The sequence below is a fragment of the Pseudopodoces humilis genome, chromosome 1, assembly GCF_049639895.1.
Source record: "Pseudopodoces humilis isolate 2021_Gansu_Grassland_sample_001 chromosome 1, ASM4963989v1, whole genome shotgun sequence".
In the NCBI taxonomy this organism is placed as follows: domain Eukaryota; kingdom Metazoa; phylum Chordata; class Aves; order Passeriformes; family Paridae; genus Pseudopodoces; species Pseudopodoces humilis.
This window is the reverse complement of record NC_142200.1, coordinates 75,204,902-75,222,761: the sequence shown is the minus strand read 5'-3', so window position 1 is coordinate 75,222,761 and position 17,860 is coordinate 75,204,902. Positions and strand designations below refer to the sequence as shown.

At 36.8% G+C, this 17,860-nt stretch overlaps 1 protein-coding gene and 1 long non-coding RNA gene across 2 annotated transcripts in view; one reads left to right on the top strand and one right to left on the bottom strand.

The window, feature by feature from the left end:
• Window positions 1-17,860, top strand: part of RETREG1 (reticulophagy regulator 1) — a 63,773-nt gene that overhangs the window by 16,956 nt on the left and 28,957 nt on the right. The gene's annotated exons all lie outside the window — the stretch shown is intronic.
• LOC106628591 (uncharacterized) overlaps window positions 1-17,860 on the bottom strand; it is a 31,374-nt gene that overhangs the window by 8,224 nt on the left and 5,290 nt on the right. The window contains exons 4-5 of the long non-coding RNA XR_001332011.2: window positions 14,325-14,376; window positions 771-1,028 (exon numbers count right to left, since the gene is read on the bottom strand). This is a non-coding gene — a long non-coding RNA (uncharacterized LOC106628591). The remainder of the gene's footprint in view (window positions 1-770; window positions 1,029-14,324; window positions 14,377-17,860) is intronic.

Below are 17,860 nucleotides of genomic sequence, written 5' to 3'. Positions count from 1 at the left end.
TGTTTCCTATAAATTGTTCTTATTTCAATCTGTGATCTTTACCTTTTATGTCTCCATTTCTCCTGTCCAGCCCTCCACAGGGGAAGGGGTGATGGGACAGTGAGCGAGCAGGGTATGGTTTGGAGTGTTTCAGTGGGAACACTGAACTGGGGAACATCATTCCTCATCCACAGCAGCAGTATAATCAGTATCTGAATGATTTGCAGACAATCCATTTTCAGAACAAAAGATTGCATATTTACGGCATTATTCTTCTAAACAGACCACCAGAATTTATTATATATCTGACATAATTTGAAAGCATATCTGCTGGTACACTATTGTCTTATAGCCTGACACTGAACAAACAGCAATGCAGAGTTGAAAAAGGGAAGATGCCAGGTTTTGTTCTCTTTCTAGAGACAGATACCAGTATCATAGCAATTACAGGAAGCAGTTCAGATGTGCATCTCCTGTTCAGTTTCATACCTCTAAACTTCCACAAGTATGAAATCTCTTCAGACTTTCCTATAAGCATGAAATGGAGCAATATGAAATTGATGACAGCTTAGATCATGAACTGAGCAGAGTAAAATGCTTCTTTTACCATGGCTGGTGCTACTTCATGTATCTGTGTAGCATGGCAGTGCTTCAAAAATTTTAATTGAGAAGCTATTGCTGTGGCACAGTAGATTAGTGTGATTTATGTTTCATTTCTTCCACCTGTTCTTTGTGAGAGAAATTTACATAAAATTAGTAAAATGTCTTTTGGGGTTTTGAATCTGACTTACCTGTCTGTTTACATTTGAGAAGAGGAAAGCGAAGAAAGTAAAATTTTTTGTGAAGTGAAAGGAAACATAGATTTTTGACTGCCTTTTGTTTCCATGGAAAAGAATTCTGCAGTCTGATACATTTTTTTTTCTTATTCCCCAGTTCGTCCGGTCCCCAAACGAGCATAGTTTATTTTAATGAAAATAATATAAATAGTACTTTAAATATCTTGGATTCACATTTTCAGTTGTTCAGAATCCTGGACTTGATTTGCTGTTCTGTGGGGAGACAATGCAGAGAGTGAAAAAGAGAATTTGATGAGCTCACCATAACTCGTGCCCTTAAGTAATATAATACAAGCATTGTATGTGTCCATCTAGCCCAGCATCTGCTCTCTGAAGGGGTCCAGCCAGGAGAAGCATGACCTTGGGTAATGTCCTGTATTAAAGCAGGACAAGCTTGCAGGGTTCTCCTGGTGTACTTTCCCTACAGCTTCCTTACCCCCACCCCCATCCCAAGCTGTTCTAGGTGTACCTTCCATCAATTTGTCTCATTGCTTTTGACCTTACAAACTTCGGCTGTTGGCAACATCCTGTAGCACAGAGATCTACAGCTGAACCATGTGCTTTTGCAAACAGTCTTCTGCTTGTTTACTACTCTATAATAGTTTGTAAGCTCTTCCTTTACTTTTTTCTTGTTGGAAGAAATACTGAGAATTACTCCCTATTAGTGTTTCCTGCAAGCTGTGATTTTATAAGCTTCTGTCCTGTCCTGTTCTCTTCAGTTCATGACTGCTTAATTGTTCCTAAAATAGAGGTTCTCTGAATTTTGATGTCTTTATTGTGCTTTTCTGCATTTTGCTTCCATTTCTGTGCTCCTTTTTGTTGAAGGAACAAAATTACAAATAGCATTCAGAGAGATCCTTGGACTATACATTGTCCCACTCTTCTTTTAATAATAAATCCCAACACTGATTTATTTTTTTTTAACCTCTACTGAGCTCAGAGATGATATTTTCATGGATATATAATCTCTTCAAGTTAATGTCCTGAGCAGTAAAGATCAGCTAAAAGCCTATCTGACTTTAAGAGTTTTTGTTTTGTTTTTTTTTCTCTTTGAATTTCTTCACATTTCATCTGCCTTTTTTCAAGAAATCATGTGATACTTAATTAAATTCTGCTGTTGCTTGAGACTGGTCTCTGTCTTTACCAGAATAATTCCTCTAATTTCTCATGGCTTCTCAGGCTCCATAAAAGCATTTGGTGAGAGACCTTGTTGAAAGCCTCCTCAGAAATCCAGGTGAATTTTTATAGACATCAGTGCTCATCTAGAAGCAGGTTCACTTTTTGAAAGAACTGAAGGTTTGTGATATGATGTCCTTTACAGCTTACATTAGGACAGGCATGCATGTCCTTTCTTAGTTTTCCTGACAGTTTGCACAGAGCAGAGATGAGTGTTTAGTAGTTTGCAGTTCTCTGGCTCTTGTGTACCTTCCCTAAAAATAGATATTGCCTTAGACACTTCACAGTCCTCTGCCTTAAGGCAGCTTTAAGAGACACTGTTTAACACAAATGAAATTTCAGCTGTTGCACCCAGCCTTTCTAAAGGCTGTAGCCTTTACACACCAGCCTGTAGCTTTTATAAGTTCACATAAAGACTGCATTTGTTTGCACAGTGGGTGAGTTTTTCTGAATGCTACTATAAATTTTGACTGTGTTGAAATTGAAAGAACTGCTGTAAGATGTTGAGGCTGGGTGCATGGTTCCTTTTCATTTTACTCAAAATTGGGTATGAAAAACTGTTTTCATGTTATCATATATAAGCAAGACTTGCCAAGTGTATCCCCCTATCCAGCAGAGAATCACCTGCTCTTAAGTAACTTACAGAGAAAAAATGTGGTAGGTCTGTGATACTTTCAGTGAGAGACAACACCTATTCTAATAAATGTCTATTCTAATAAATTAAATGTGTGCATGATTTTTCTTTGGCACCATGCCCTACAACCCTGCAGCCATAGTTTGTAACTGCCTTAAGGTCCATGCAGAATGGCTGTGTGCAGGCAGGAAAGGATTTCTGGTCTATGCCAACTTGGAAACTGCTTTGGATTGTTTTGGCAAGTGCTAGTTGGCATCTGCCAAAAATGTGCCAGGAGCTATTTTAATGGTTTAACTGCAGAACTGACCAATTCTAGTGCCTGACAGAATTGTCACAGTTTGTTTTATCAAAACAGATGTAGAATTTTCTGAACAGACTCATTTCCTGCCCTACATTTTTGTTATGTGATTCTGGTTTTGAAAATTAGTATCAGTCAGTCACTGTCACAGTAGAATGTTTCATAAATGGTGGTACCAATTTCTGATGAGTTTTGTAGTGAAATGGTAAACTTTTGCTAGTTGGAGGGTGAATTACTGACTGGGACTGTTCTGAAACTTGCATTTTTTCATCGTTCATGTGCGTTGTGTATTTTGTCTGCTGCATGTACATTCCAAGTATCAAAGACTGAAGTACTTTAGTGAAAATGCTGTTAATTTGTGGCACTTACTTTTGGTCTTCCTTCATCTTTGTTGAGCACTGCTGATTAGTCAAAGCAAGCATACTTTTTTCATTGCATCATTTCCCATTTCATTAAATGCAGAATGCTTGTTGTTTCACCTGTAAAATGTGTCCATGTAAGAAGACCTATGATTGTATTTCTAATGGAGTCATTTGGTACTATTTTAAGTTTAAAATTTCAAACTAAAGATAAGCTGAACCTTCCTTAGGGAAGGTAGCACTGTAGCCCCTTTTTTTTCCCTAAATCTGGTTCTGTTTCTGAGGAACTGCTCTACTGGTATCTTGCCATTTTTAAAAATGGGTGACAGCTGTTAAAGGAGCACTGGAAAAGGTCACTTGTTAAATTACTCTTCCTCATTATAAAGCTGTTTTATTTCTTCCTATCCTAGTGAGATTTCTTTGAAATCTGGTGCTTCTCTAGTCAGTAGATGTATTAGAATATCCACAGGAATTGTAGCACACCTTCATTTCTTGAGTGATCAAACTTAAAAAGGTCAAATTAATATTAACGCAAAATTATTCTTTTATAGCAAGCCTAAAAAAACCCCTAGTTTCAGCCTGAGAACGGACTAAACAACAGTCCTTTTAAATGGCCATCAGAGAGTGACTGGACAGAATAATCCAGAAAGAAAAGAGTTAGTGCTCTGAAGACCAGCAGCTCTGCCTGCATATCTTGTTTTCAGTCCTCTCTTATGTTTTATCATTTTCTCAAATCAAAGCTACTGACTTCTGGGAAGAGCCTGGCCTGACCAGTCATGGTGTTAAGGTCCCTACTGCACCAATGGCTGCTTCAGCCACACAGACTGCAATAGGTGTGCAGTGCTTACTCTATTATTATACATTGAATGTTTTGGGTGTAATTCTTTGGGCTATGAAAATAAATCCTAAAAGAGTTCTCCTGGCCTTGTAGGTTGAAAGAAAGTTTTTTTTATTCCCAAAGCACCTGTTATCCTCTGCTCCCAAGAGGAGGGAAAAATAGGCAAGTGCAGCCCCATGAACAGCATGTGTTGTCCTCTGCTGCTTATATGATCAGGTCAATGAAGATTTGGAATTCCGTAAGAAGAAACAGTAACATTTACAATAGAAAAAGGACACTTCTTGGTCCAAGCTTTTAACTGGCAGCTGTCTTCACTGAAGCACTTCAGGACTTGATGTTGAAAACCATGGCTTAATATTAAGCACCCTTGAAGCTCGGTAGTTAGCTAGCTGGGATATTTCTGAAATAATAGCCTTCACTGATTGAAGGTTACAAACAGACACACACTGGTTATTTTCTAAGCCCAGGACGTTCCTGTTCCTCACCACCTGTTTCCTCCAGTCCCTTCTTTGTGGATTCCTTTTATGAGAGTTGGCTGTAGTGATACTTGTGGACTCCAAGAGCTATCAAAGTTGCTGCCCACTTCTAGGCAAGTGTTACTGTTTGGTAAGTAACAACCTTCATTACTGGGGCAACTGATGTGACAGATCAGCTTCAAATTCAGGTCGTAGCTTTTCCAGACCTGAATTCTTTTCAGAAAGCTCTTTTGAGCTACACTGATTTCACACTTGCATCAGCCCAGCTCATAGACATTTGTATGCATTACAATGGTCAGTGTGTTCAGAAGAACAATATTCTGTGCTAGCACCATTCAGAGCTTGACAGACTTCACGTAATGTGTGACTATTGGGCTTTTTTCTAAGAAGAAGAAAAAATAAACTTTTGAATCTAATCATAGCTCCATAATGCACTTGTGCAAAATTATTCCTAATATGTGACCAAGAGCAATAAAAAAAAAGTCTTCATGTTGTCCCTAAATATAAATGAGACAGTTGCCCCTTTCATCTAATTACCATGCTTTGTTTATTATGTCAGGGGCTTTACATACCTCTGATTTGCATATGTTTTGCCTTCTGGGTTTGCTTAAGACCATCTGCAAGTCATGTGCCTAAATATTTCTGATGTAGTCTGCTTAGTCTAATTTCATGATCAATGGAAAAAGATTTGAAATCTTCATGAGATCCTGATCTATCTCTTCTCAAACAAATGTCTGTAGTCTGCTCAGGTATATTGTGTCTTAGTGGTGCCTGTTTCCCTTGAATATGTGCAGGAAGCCTAGGGTGGTGAGCCAAGTGAGGGCATTTACAACCCTGGTGTCATTGTTCCCTGTTGCTCTGAAGGCCTGTCTGTTTTGGAGATGCCACTGACTGCTGCTGGCTACAATAAGAAGCTGACTCTTGCCACAGCACACAGGAATACCAATCCACAGCAGTAACAACTGCAGGGCACAGGGACTTGATTTATTTACCACTTTGTGTATGTAAAGTTTCTCTGAAATGAGTCTCAGGCACAATATGATTGTGTATTCAGATCACTCTTGAGACACCAAGGATATGCTGCTTCACTGTATCTCAAAATAAAAGTCCTGTCCTTCAGGGTATTGCAAAGAGATTTATTTGCAGATGAGTGGATTAGGAAATAAGAGGTCTTTTTCCATTAGGAACTCAAACAAGATCAAGGCTGTAGCAGAAGTGTTTCTGTTTTACACTTGTTAATCCATTTCCTTGATGTTATAGATAGGAACAAAATAAATGTAAGCCAAGGGCAGTCATGTGGGCCAGTCAGTACCAACACACAGCACCATCAGTTGCAGTTTCTGTTGCACAATCTCTTTGTCTTGTTTTGGTCATCCAGATAATATCCATTCCTCATACAGCCCAACACAACTGCATGAAATATGGTAGCAGACTGAAGAAAATACTTCCTGTGGACCCACAGCAAGGCAGAGGGCAGAATATAGTCTAACAGATAAATAAATACAAATGGGTTCCAGAGAGCAAATATTTGCTTCTTCAGTTATTTCAGTGTCATCTGAAGGCATCTTGAGCGCTCAGACTTCCATCCTTGGTATTTCATAGTGGTTGCTGTTCTGTTCATTTTGCCTCATATATTCATATGAGTTTGTGTTGGAAGATGTATATGGCTGAATAACATACCTCAAACAATTCTGCTTCAAATATGGTTCCCTCAAATGTTTCTTAATATATAAAAGCTATTGCAGTCCTTCAGGAAGTGGATGCATACTTGTGGAAATTAAATGGATATTGAGTTTTATTTGCAGCCTAAACCCGTACTTTTTCAGTAGCCACTGTATTATTCAAATACCAGATTGCAATTGTCTTTTGTTTTATATAATGTGTTGCCACAACTAAGGCAGCAATATGTGTGGTGGGTTTTTTCTAAAGGCACTTTACACATAAATGATCAAACTTTCTGCAGATTGCGGAAAGAATTGCCTACATTGCAAAAACCTCTTGATGCTTCAATTTTATTTTTTTTTAATATTGTATGACCTTATTCCTGCTTTCTGGCTAGCTATTTCCAAATTGTTAACTATCTTTCCAAGTAATGTATTCTGCTGGATTTGTTTGTTTTATATTGATACATGATAAAATCAACATACTAGTAAAGTTTTTACTACAGGAGCAAAACCCAATACTTCAGTAGAAATGCTGTAACTTTGTCAAAAGTGTCACATTTAGTCTGAAAACTGTTTAATACCTTTTTCTATACAATTACAGGAAAAGGTTGCTGGTTGATTGGTTCTTTTTTTTTGTTTAAGAGGAGGTGAAATGAGGTATGTTGCACAGCATTTGTAGGTGTCATGTATCTCACTGGTAGAAACAGTTGGCTTGTTTGGCTTGTTATTTTTTCTTATATTTGCTGGAAATAATATGTAGTGCATATAACCAATTTCTTCTCACATAGAGTGGTTTGCAAACTTTTGAAGTTTATTCTCTGTGGTTCTTGAGTAATTTGGCTATAGCTCAATTCTGTCTTAGCCATCACAGGGCATTTTCCTCTCTTCCTTGTCCCCAGAAGCTCAACTCACCTTTCATTATGGAGGGTGCACAGAAGAGATAAGGAGGAACTGTTGGAATCGTCCCATTTCTTTACAATTACCAAATAAATATTGCATTCCTCTTTCTGTAAGCCCTACTTGTCTTCTGTCTGTATTAATTAAAGGTTAAACATTATCTTGGCTACAAGAGCACCTTCTGAAGAAGGGCAGAAAACAAAAGACCAGCAGTATTGTATCATGTAACTGGGGCTGCTTTAACTGTTTTTTCAAGGATATATTCTAACCCAGTTATGTTTGTAGAAACTGTCATTATTCGTGTGTGAGTATCTGTATTGCTCTGAGCATGATGCTCAAACTGAGCAATATCAGTAAACACTTAGCAGTATAATGTAAAAGACATGCTTTGTGCTATATATGGTAAATGTCTTGTAAATGCGTCTCAGGCATAGATTTATTTTTTTTTCCTAAGACTTGTTAATAACTCAAGTAGAAATATTCTCCTTTTCCACTGCACTGCTTGTTTAACAAGTTGTTTTTTAGTTTGCATTTATGCACTTGGCTTGTCAAATATAGCATGTTCCTGATGAGTTAAGGTAGCTGATTTTGTGCCATTTCCCAGTCTGAGCTCCTATATATTTTGAATCCTGATTCTGGCCTTTGCAGTCTGCCACTCCTCCTGGGGTATTGCAACTCATTCTTCTGATGGATTAAGGCAAATACTGAATGAAAATGTTAAGGACATACCAGTCTCCTATAACAAGGCACTTCTAATACCCTGCCCTTGGCCTTTCGTATAGCTTTTCAATTAAATGTGAAGTTATGGGGATTGTATATATGCTGTATTTTTGCAGTTTGCTTTTAAGTGTCATATAGCAGAATTTTAAAAACATTGTAGCAGTTGAGATGTGTGCTTTCAACTTTTCTTCGCGACAAGCTGTGTACTTTTTAAAAAGAAATGTGCCTTACTTTAACTTTTTTTGGATACCAAATAATCCTCAACTGCTTTAACAGCTTCTTAGCTTTGTTACTAACTTGCTCAGTATCTTTATAATATCCAAGTGAGAGCAGCTGATCTAAAATTGCTTGGATAGCCTTTTTTTTCCTAGCTTTACTTCATAAACTGTAATTCCTAGAGAAATATACTCCTCTACTTATTTGTCCCACAATCCTGTCTGTTCCTCTACTCCACTTGCTAGCTGTAATCAAAAGTATTCAGAATTATTTTAAACTTTTAGTTCTATTTAGAGAGCTCTGAAAGCATTCCACATTGTTTATTTTGGGTTTGCAGTACTGAGATACTAAGGAATCATTTGGAAGATGGCTGTTTGTACTTCTGAGAAATTTTCTTCTTCTGTTCTGGTAACAACAGTGTTCTTATACAAATATTTAATTACCATTTTAAGATTAAAAAGAACACCTCACATAGTCTAATTTGACAGTTGTTTTTTGGTCTTGATAATCTCACAAAAAAGTGATTTCAGTTATAATTTCTAAGCATATTGCTTGAAAGCTTTTTTGGGGAGGGGTGTTCTGTTTTTTGTCTTCTCAGGGATAAACCAATATTATTCATTTATTAAGCCAGAAGGATTAATTTCAAGAAAGAGTGCAAGCCAATTTCATGTGGACGCTTCAAAAGATCCTTATACTTAGCATTGTGGTTGGACTGGATGATCCTGAAAGCCTTTTCCAACCTGAATGATTCTGTGATTTTACTAGTTTGCCTCCATGCTGGAAAAAAAAGTTCATCTGGGCACTGTGAGATGTGTATAATTACTATACTTAAATAAACTAAGTTTGAAATACTTATTTTTTAAATTTTTTAATACTTTATTCAAGTTAAGTCAGTGCATCCATGATTAAATACGTGAAATAAATACATGACCTAAGTGCAGTCTGTGCAAACTACAGGGTGTGCTGCATCCTGTGCCAAAGTGGCTCAGTAATTAATTTCCTTTGTTACACATTGGTAAAAAATTAAATGCTGTACTGAGTTGGAAAATACAATCATAGTCTGTGGTGATGGGAGGATGGATATACAGCCTTTGTCATTTTTTGTTTAAAGATAGTGCATTTTTTCTTCAGCAATTTAGTAAAGCCAGCTCCATTCCATGTTTGATATTTTGAAGTATGGAGCTGCAGTCACTGTTTAGTTATTTGTGAGAGTTTTGCTTCTGGTCTACTTTGTCTGAAATGCAGTTCTGTTAGAAGTGTCTGTGAGCCTGTGAGCACTGGAAGGTGGATTTGCCCATTGTGAACAACCTAAGAGCTGCTAATTCTGAGCTGACCCAGTTCTGACATGCTCACTGGCATGTCATGTGCCACCCGTATTGTCATCACTGAGGAAAAATTGCAACCTCTCCACTGCTGCCTGCCATCATCTCAGCTTTCTCATGTCTTTTTTTTTTTTGTCACTGTGTTTATTGTAATGGTAGAATGTTTATTTTGATCACAGCACTAACCAAACATTAGGTAGAAGATACTTAGAATTGAAGGTATTTGGGTTTTTGTTTTAGTTCAGCTTTTTTCTAGCACTTTAACTTCTTAAAGCTGATGGAGTTGAAAGGAAAGTTATAAAGCAAATACAGAAAATTGTACAGAGGGAGGTGAGTGGAGAAATGAACCAGGGATTCACAAGGAGAAAATTGGTAAAACAGTTAGTGTTGCTCTGAACCTCTCCCATGGCACCTGTCCCTTTTTCAACTTTGCACTTTCTCAGTAAGGAGTGCTCAGGTCTACTCTTCCATCTTAGACAAGAGCAAGTATGGCAGGATGGCAGGTGCTGCATTTGAATTTGCAGACTTGTACAGTGTGGCTCCCTGCTGTTTGCCGAGTTTTCCCAGCTTTCAGCAAGGGAGTTTGGAGGTGCCCTTCACTTTTTAATACTTCCATATTTCTTACTTATACAGCAATATTGACACCAGTATTTTTTACCAACTGAGATAAAGCTTTAAAAATCTTAATTACAGGGAAAACAAACCATACTCTCTTCTGAGATGTGAGCCACACTGTTCATACAATGAAAACTACCAGCTTCTCTTAAAATACTTGCCTGTCCCGTCTTCATGGGTTGACTTAAGCCTGTGAACATCTTTGTAGAGAAAATCTATCTGAAAAACTGCAGAGAAATTGTGCTGGTACCATCCATCTCCAATTACTTTTTCTGTTTTCAGAGACCCCTTGTGAAGCAAGCAATTAATCTTGTTGTGGAGTGCAACATCCCCACAGAGAGTATCAAATTAATTAATGGAGCAATATATGGTTACCACATGAATCTAATGAAACTGTTTTCTGGCTGTTCTTGAGCAGGTCAGCTTTTTCATGCTAACCATAGCATCTGTTATTCTTTCGCTATTTTCCTTTCAAAGCTGCTTGGAAATTGTCAGTACTGGCAGGCACACTTACATATTGTTGTCAATTCTGAATATTACTGCACTTTCACTATAAATACTTTGCTTTGGGTTTTGTTTTTGTTTGGTTTGGGTTTTTTTACTTGTTTCTATTTACAAATTGTTATTACAAATAGAATGCTTCAGCAGCAGGGTGTAGAAGGATACACTCTTAATTTGGCTGCCAGCCTAAACAGCATTACAGGAAAACCTGTCCAGGGATGTGATTGACAGTACTTTGTCAATAAGAAAGTGAAACTTGGAATCGAGTGTATGTGGTAGAAAGTGACAAAGACCCCTCATGTCTTAAATAAAGATTCTTCCATTTGAAGGATCCAAGAGGCTTGGACATAGTCTTACAAAATGTCAGCCAAAAACTCATATGTTGAACTTACTAGGTTCAAGTTACAAGAACTGTCTCTTGAAGGGTGGCAACAGCCTTCCCAGCCGGCTCAAACAGGGAAAGGACATGACTTGGATTCAGTCACATCATTTTGAACAGAACAGCTGGTCACTGCTTCTGTCAGGTCTCACCCTGAATATTTATCCCTAATCCAAAAAGATTTTTAACAAGTACTCTGTATTCTGTGATTTTCTTATTTTTGGTTCGAATCCATGTGTCTTGCAATTTGTAGTTGTGACTATGCAAGAAGTAGCTTCATATCAATACAGCAGAGCTGGCACTACTGACTGGACTGCAATCTTGAATTCCTTATTTTCAAGTGGAGATACTGTATTCCAAGGCTTTGTAGACAGAATAAACTGGGAAAAGTCAATTCTTTGTAAAGGATATCTGTTTTCTAGGGCAATTCCCCAAGTTAGCAAGGCTATCTCTTCTAGTTCAGACACTTCAAAGAGCTTAGGCAGATGTAGTAAGATGTCTAGACAGTCAGACCTTAGCTGCACATTGTTGTAAGTTTGAATTGGTTAACAGGCAATAGGACTTTTCTTAGAGTACCAAGGTACCAAGCCTTGCTAAAAAGGCCAGAAGTCTGACATACACCTGAAATCCTTTTTCTAACCATTTGTAGTTTACACCATAAAATAAATGTAATTATTGCCTAGTCTTGTGGAAGCAGCCTGTCTAATTGCCACAGAGCTGCTGGATATGTTTGCCTGCCTCAGAGATTTGTTTTGCTTGAAAATGTAACATTGCTATTTTCCACATTTTTTATGTATTCTAATATGTACATATTACAGAATTAGATGGGTTACATCAAATTAGTGCCTAAATTAGCAGAATATTGTTCCAGCAAGTACCAGACACATCATAAGTAAAGAATGACTGCATTTTTGGTGAGTGTAAGAGTGTGAATGGAATGACAGACCTCAAATTGCTCATCAGGAGAGAAGTTCACAAAGCTGACCTTTTCAAAGGGTACAGTAAATTTAAGCAAAAAGGGTAATGTTATAATGGTCGTGTCCTGTGTGCCATGTTTGTTCCATTGCACATGTAATATTTTTTGCCATCTGTGTTTTTATTCTATTCTTACCACTTTCCATTTTAACAGTTGAACAACTGTGAGAGATAACTGGCAATCCTGAGGTCATTTGACTTGTCATCTTAAAGGGTATTTATAAACTATAGCATTCAGGGAGCCCCCAGTGTTACCTTAAAGAGAGATACTCCTTTTAGGATTAAGAAGAAAATTGGACTGTTTCATTTTGGAATGGCTTTTCTTAAATGTAAGTTTAATGATGATTGATTAAAAACTCCATAAAAATGGGTAGCAAGCTTAACCATATTCTGTATTTTTATATTATCACTAAAGACTGCATGAAAAGCAAATGGAATGGCTTATGCTAAACATGTGAAGAAGATGTTTTTCTCCTGCAAATACAAGTAGCTTTTATCCTCTTTTAATACTGGCCTGTATTAACTGTTTCCTGTAGGCAGAAATGCTGCTTTTGCTATTTATTTTTTTGGGAAGAGTAGGGTTTGTTTTGCACAAACAACAAAAGAATAGGCTCAATATATTGGCTGTCTCCCAACAGCCTATTGAGTTAATTTCTGTCAAGTTTTCAAATTCTAAACAATTTTTAAAGGATAATGGAAATATGAGGGTAATAAGTAAGAAAAAGAAGCAATCAATTTTGATTAATTTGAGAACTTGAAAAAAGAGGCAAGAAACATTTGTGATCAGTGAAACAAGCTATTTAGAAATATATACTAGTTATTGACATGGAGGGAAGAGGACATCCTTGCTTAGAATATTTAGAAAGGTGATAGTCAAAAGATCAGAAGAAGTAGAGTGGTCAGGTTCTTTCTATAGTAGTCATATTTTGACCTTTAATTGCATCTGGTTTGCCAAATGCAAGCATTAGATTACAAAACGCATGATGGAAATTATTTATAGGGGACACAAGAACATATAGTTGTAGTCGGGTTTTTTTTATTTTTTTTTTTTATGCTGCAGACGGCTGGGTGGTTGTAACATGTGAGGGTGTGCTTCCCAGCCCAGCATCTGATTAGTCACTAATTTAGTAAGGAATGTCCTGGCACAGTTCTGTTGAAGCATGTGAGCCTATCAGCAGAACAACATATTATATTCTTTTAGGTGTTTCAGCACACAGTTGAGTAAAACAGCTCAGCTGTTTTGAAACAAACTTCATGGTATGCCTTCCAAGTCTCCTTTTCTTCTCTTATTTCTTATTGACAGAAGAGATGTTGCATGTTTACTTAGTAAAATATATTTAATAATTTAAATATTTTTAAAATTAATATTCCAAATGTTTTAAAGTCTAAATAACATGGAAGATAAATTCTAGACAGCTATAAGTATTTTATTTTTACACTACGGGAAGCAGAAAGTAACATATGCTCATATTCTGCATGTTCTGCAAGTTTCCACACTCAGTGAATACAGATGATCTGACATATTAAGGTGACGGGTTTAATTAAAAATTTCAGAGATAAATATCTGCTGTAGTGCAAAACCATGTTCTCCCAAGTCAATCTGTATTTTATGGCCACTGTACCGTATGACACACATTTCCTTTCCCTAGCTTAGATTTTCCCTAGCTCCTCTTCCAGAAGTTCAGCCTTTTTTTAACAAGTGCTTGGATTAGTAGTATGATTAATAGATCACTGATGTAGTTGTGGCCATTGAGGTTACTGTAGGTCAGTTCATAGTGAGAGGTAATGGTTAAGAGAATTTCACAGTGAATAAAAAAATATCTGCTATTTGTGCTGAAACAATTCTGGCAAATGTACTCATAAGAGATTTGAAAAGGCAGTGAGTAGTGGGATGGCCAGGTACCAAATTATTCAAGAAAATACAGACAAGGACCACCTATGAAGAATTTCAGAAAATCCTTACAGGATTCTTTCTCAGTAAAATAGCATCTGAAATTCAGTGTAGGTAACTGTGAAGTTATGCAGAAATACCAGTACTAAATTCACATATAAAATAATAGTGTCTGAAGATGACTGTAACCACTCATGACTAAGAATGAATATGGTCTCACAAAACCAGCATGGAACAACAGATTAAATCTACTGTTCGGTATCAGTAAAAAAGACATGCAGGGAAAAAGTGATTACAGTCACATGCCACTCTCGTAAATCTATTGTATGTCCAAATCCTGAATATTCTGTGTGGGACTGATCTACTATCTTCCAGAAAACGGTAGAGGAGAAAAAAAATGATCCAGAGCACAGCAACAAGGAAAACCAAATACACAGAACTATTTCCTTATAAAGAACAAGTAAATGAGGTAGGATTTTTGAAAACAGAAAATGGATAATTAAAGAGAAATACAGTAGAGATCTCTCAAAATACCACACAGGACATACCTTCTCTCTCACACTTTTGGAATGAGGAGGCATCAAAATAGCAGGCAGAGAGCTGAGAAAAAATAAAAATATGTAATAAGTATCAGAAATCCTTGACACATGAATGTTTTGAATATTAGAAGTATAGATGGACTTTAAATTTCAGGACAGTTTTTTTAAAGAAACTTAATTGGAGGCTTTTAAACAAAAAATCACCATCTCTGACTTTGAAAATCCCCAATTGTTGAAAGCTCTGTTGTAGTTTATGGAGCTATCATTATGTATTTTGCCATATTTTTATTCTGTTGCTAAGGTATTCCCAGGTATTTGGTTTTGGCAAGCGTTAAAGACAGGGCACAGGGCTAGATGGGCCTTCAGCAGACTCAATCTAGCTGGTCCCGGTAATAAAAGCATTGATATTTTATTCAGTTAAGTGAAACTGAAATAAATATAGCTATTTATATCTGCATTTTTATGTAAATTGTATATAAATGTTAAACTCTCAGAAATCTGAGAAGGGCACGTGAGATAACTGTTGCTCAATTTTAGATGGAGTGTCTGTTGCTACCACCACATTCCAAGGGAGTTGTAAGGTCAGTGTGTACCTTAACATCACGCTTTTATGCATTTAGGCATGAGATCAGAGTAATATAATTAATCAGAGCAACAATATCTGAGGTTTGCACGTCTGATCTCTAAAAACATACTGTTTTAAACAGATGAAGCTTGCCGTAGGAACACAAACTGAGATGTGTCTGAAAAATTACTATATGAAGTTCTCATATCAGAGCTGTGCAAGAACAAGCTGTCTCCATTGTGTTTGCCATGAGCAGACCACTTTCTTAGAATGCGTACCTTTGACAACTTATTTCCTAACTGGTTAGCTGAATCAGATATTTTTTGTTATAATTGAAGTCTCAAAGTGTGGGAATTCAGCTAGAAACTCAATATGATACACAGAAATAGAAGTTTCTGAAAACAACACATAGGTAGAATTTTTTTGTTTCAAATACTTTGCTCAAAATTCTTGCAGATGTACCTTGGAAAATACTTATTTCTTCAATCATACTGAAGAGGTTTTTTTTTTTTGGTAATGAATAATTTTAGCAGATAGAAATTAGTATTTTGGGGCTTTATTAGTCACTGAAAGGAGGTGAAAAGCACTGCAGGTTACTTTAAAAGCAGTTGAAAAATTATGTATTTAAAATGCTCTGAATGTTTCCCAAATAAATTATTTGGGGGGTTAGGGTTTTTTTTCTTATTGTGGGTTTATTTTATTTTGGATTTAGGAGGGTGGTTGTTGTTGTTTGTTGGTTTTTTTTTTTTAATATGAAGAAAACACCTCACTGAATTAAAGTAAAAGTCTGAGTAGAGAGGATTTTTTCCCACCCTCCTACTTCCCTTCTTTATAGGAACATTTATAGGAACATCCAGGGATATGGGTTCAATGATCTTTATTCAAGATTCTAAAGGAAACAGAAAAAACTGTAATAAAATATTGTGTGTTTTACAGATTTATATAAATATATAAGAATTTATGTATAAGTAACTTCTAAATTGAAAGCTTAATTTTTCAGTCTCCTAGCAGCAAATTGTGCTTTAAAAATGTATTTCATACAGCTTAATAAAAAGGATTCTTTATACATTTTTTGATGTCCATTTAAAAATGAGGGAAAAGGAAGTTGTAGTGATGACAGGAGCGGCTGTCATGCTGTACGATACAAGTGGTCCATACCTGTGTTCTAAACGATCTTATGAAATGCACTGAATTTAAACAAAAATTAATAGTAAAGGAGTAGGGAATGGCAATTTTGTCTTTGGGACAAAAGCCTAACTAAGTGAAGTTAGTTTTGTCTTCCCAGCAGTTCCTCAGCCCCTCAGCGAATTGTCATGCATCCTGTCATCCTCTCCAGGCAGGGTGAAGGTTATCGAGTGCTCTGCCCTTCTGGCCGAGTGCTCTGGCAGCGCTCGCCTGGCCAGCTCGGGGGATTCCTCACAACTCAGTCACAACTCAGCAGGTGCCCTTGCTGACAAACGGGTTAAGCTGCAGGTCCTCATTGATCATCATCCCTTGTCTGAACCTTCTTGACTTCTACTAGCCCAGGCGCCATTTGACTGTAGTTTTTGGGGGTAGGTGTGGTTGCAGGAGAGCGCTGAGTTCTCTCTTGCAGTTTTGGCTGTCCCTTTGCCTTTTCCGTGGAGCTGTGTGGTGTTACATTGGCCTCCCATTGCTTTAAATTTGCAGATGTTTCACAGAGGGCTGGATATTAGAAGAGCAGAATGGTTGGGTTTGAGAAGTATTCACTTTAGAGAACTCTGAAGAAATTGGTTTACCCAGTCACTTCAGGATAAAGTTAGCTGTTTTAATCAGTGCCCTCAGAATTAACCATTTTACCCAGCTTCTAATTGTGTATGTGTATGAATTGCCATTGTGTGAAATATACTGTTGCTTTGTATAATGCATTTCTTACAGCTGCTGCTTCTCATTATTATCTATCTTACCCTTCTATGTTGTCACAAGTGATACTATATAGAACTATTTTCTTTAAGTTTTGGTGTTAGAATTTAAGAAGTTTATATCTGCTTTCTCTCGAGCTGGTAGGGCTAGCATGTGAGGTCAAAACGTAATATGAACTGTGGTGACAGGTTCCTGTATTTTTTTTAAACCAGACAATTGATCAGTGTACACAAATAAGTGCCTTCTAAAGTGGCATGCATTCAGACATTTTCTCCCTGACTTTAGTTTTTAAATATTTTAAGCTTTGCTTATATAAATGTACATGTTACTGTTTTTCTTACAGTATATCAGAATTGCTAACTTGCTGTTACAAGTGTTAGAGTTGGAAAGTAGCACACAGATATAGCACAGATTACCAGTTTCTCCATCATATGAAAATAAGGCCTTGAAATTGAGTCATGTTAGTGACAATTTAATATTTTGTTTTGCTGCAGCTTCACAGTTTTATAAACTTCCTCACCAAGACCGAAGAAAGACAATTCTAATGAAAAAAAGCTCTTTTTAAAGGGAGAGAATATGTTTGTAATTTTACCATTGGACACATAAACAGTGGAAAGTTCATCTGTTGTCACAAAATAAGCAAAGAAATAGATAAGTTGATGTTAGTCAGTTGATAAATTTGCAGTCATTTAGTCATCTGTCTCACTTCCATTATACAGGCATTGAAAAGGGCTGTGGAGCTTAAGGAATCAAAATTAATCATACTTACTATGAAAACATTTGTCTAACAATTCTGAGTATTAATCAAAACTTCAGCTCTTTGTGCTGGGTTGGAAGATTGGGTTGTTGTCAGTGAAAATTATGAATGATATATAACTGTGTGCTGTGCTTACATTATAATGTACTTGAAGTCCTGCAGTTATTCATCCTTAAGCTTCTAAGGTTTAATTCAGAACTAGTGACCTGGACTTGGATCTAATTTGGATTGCAATTGTAGTAATCCTTCTCTGGATAGATTTTCTTATGCTGCACCTCAGAAGAAATGATATGATTAGATAGTTCATTTTATATGAACTGGCTCCTATCCTCATGTTCATAG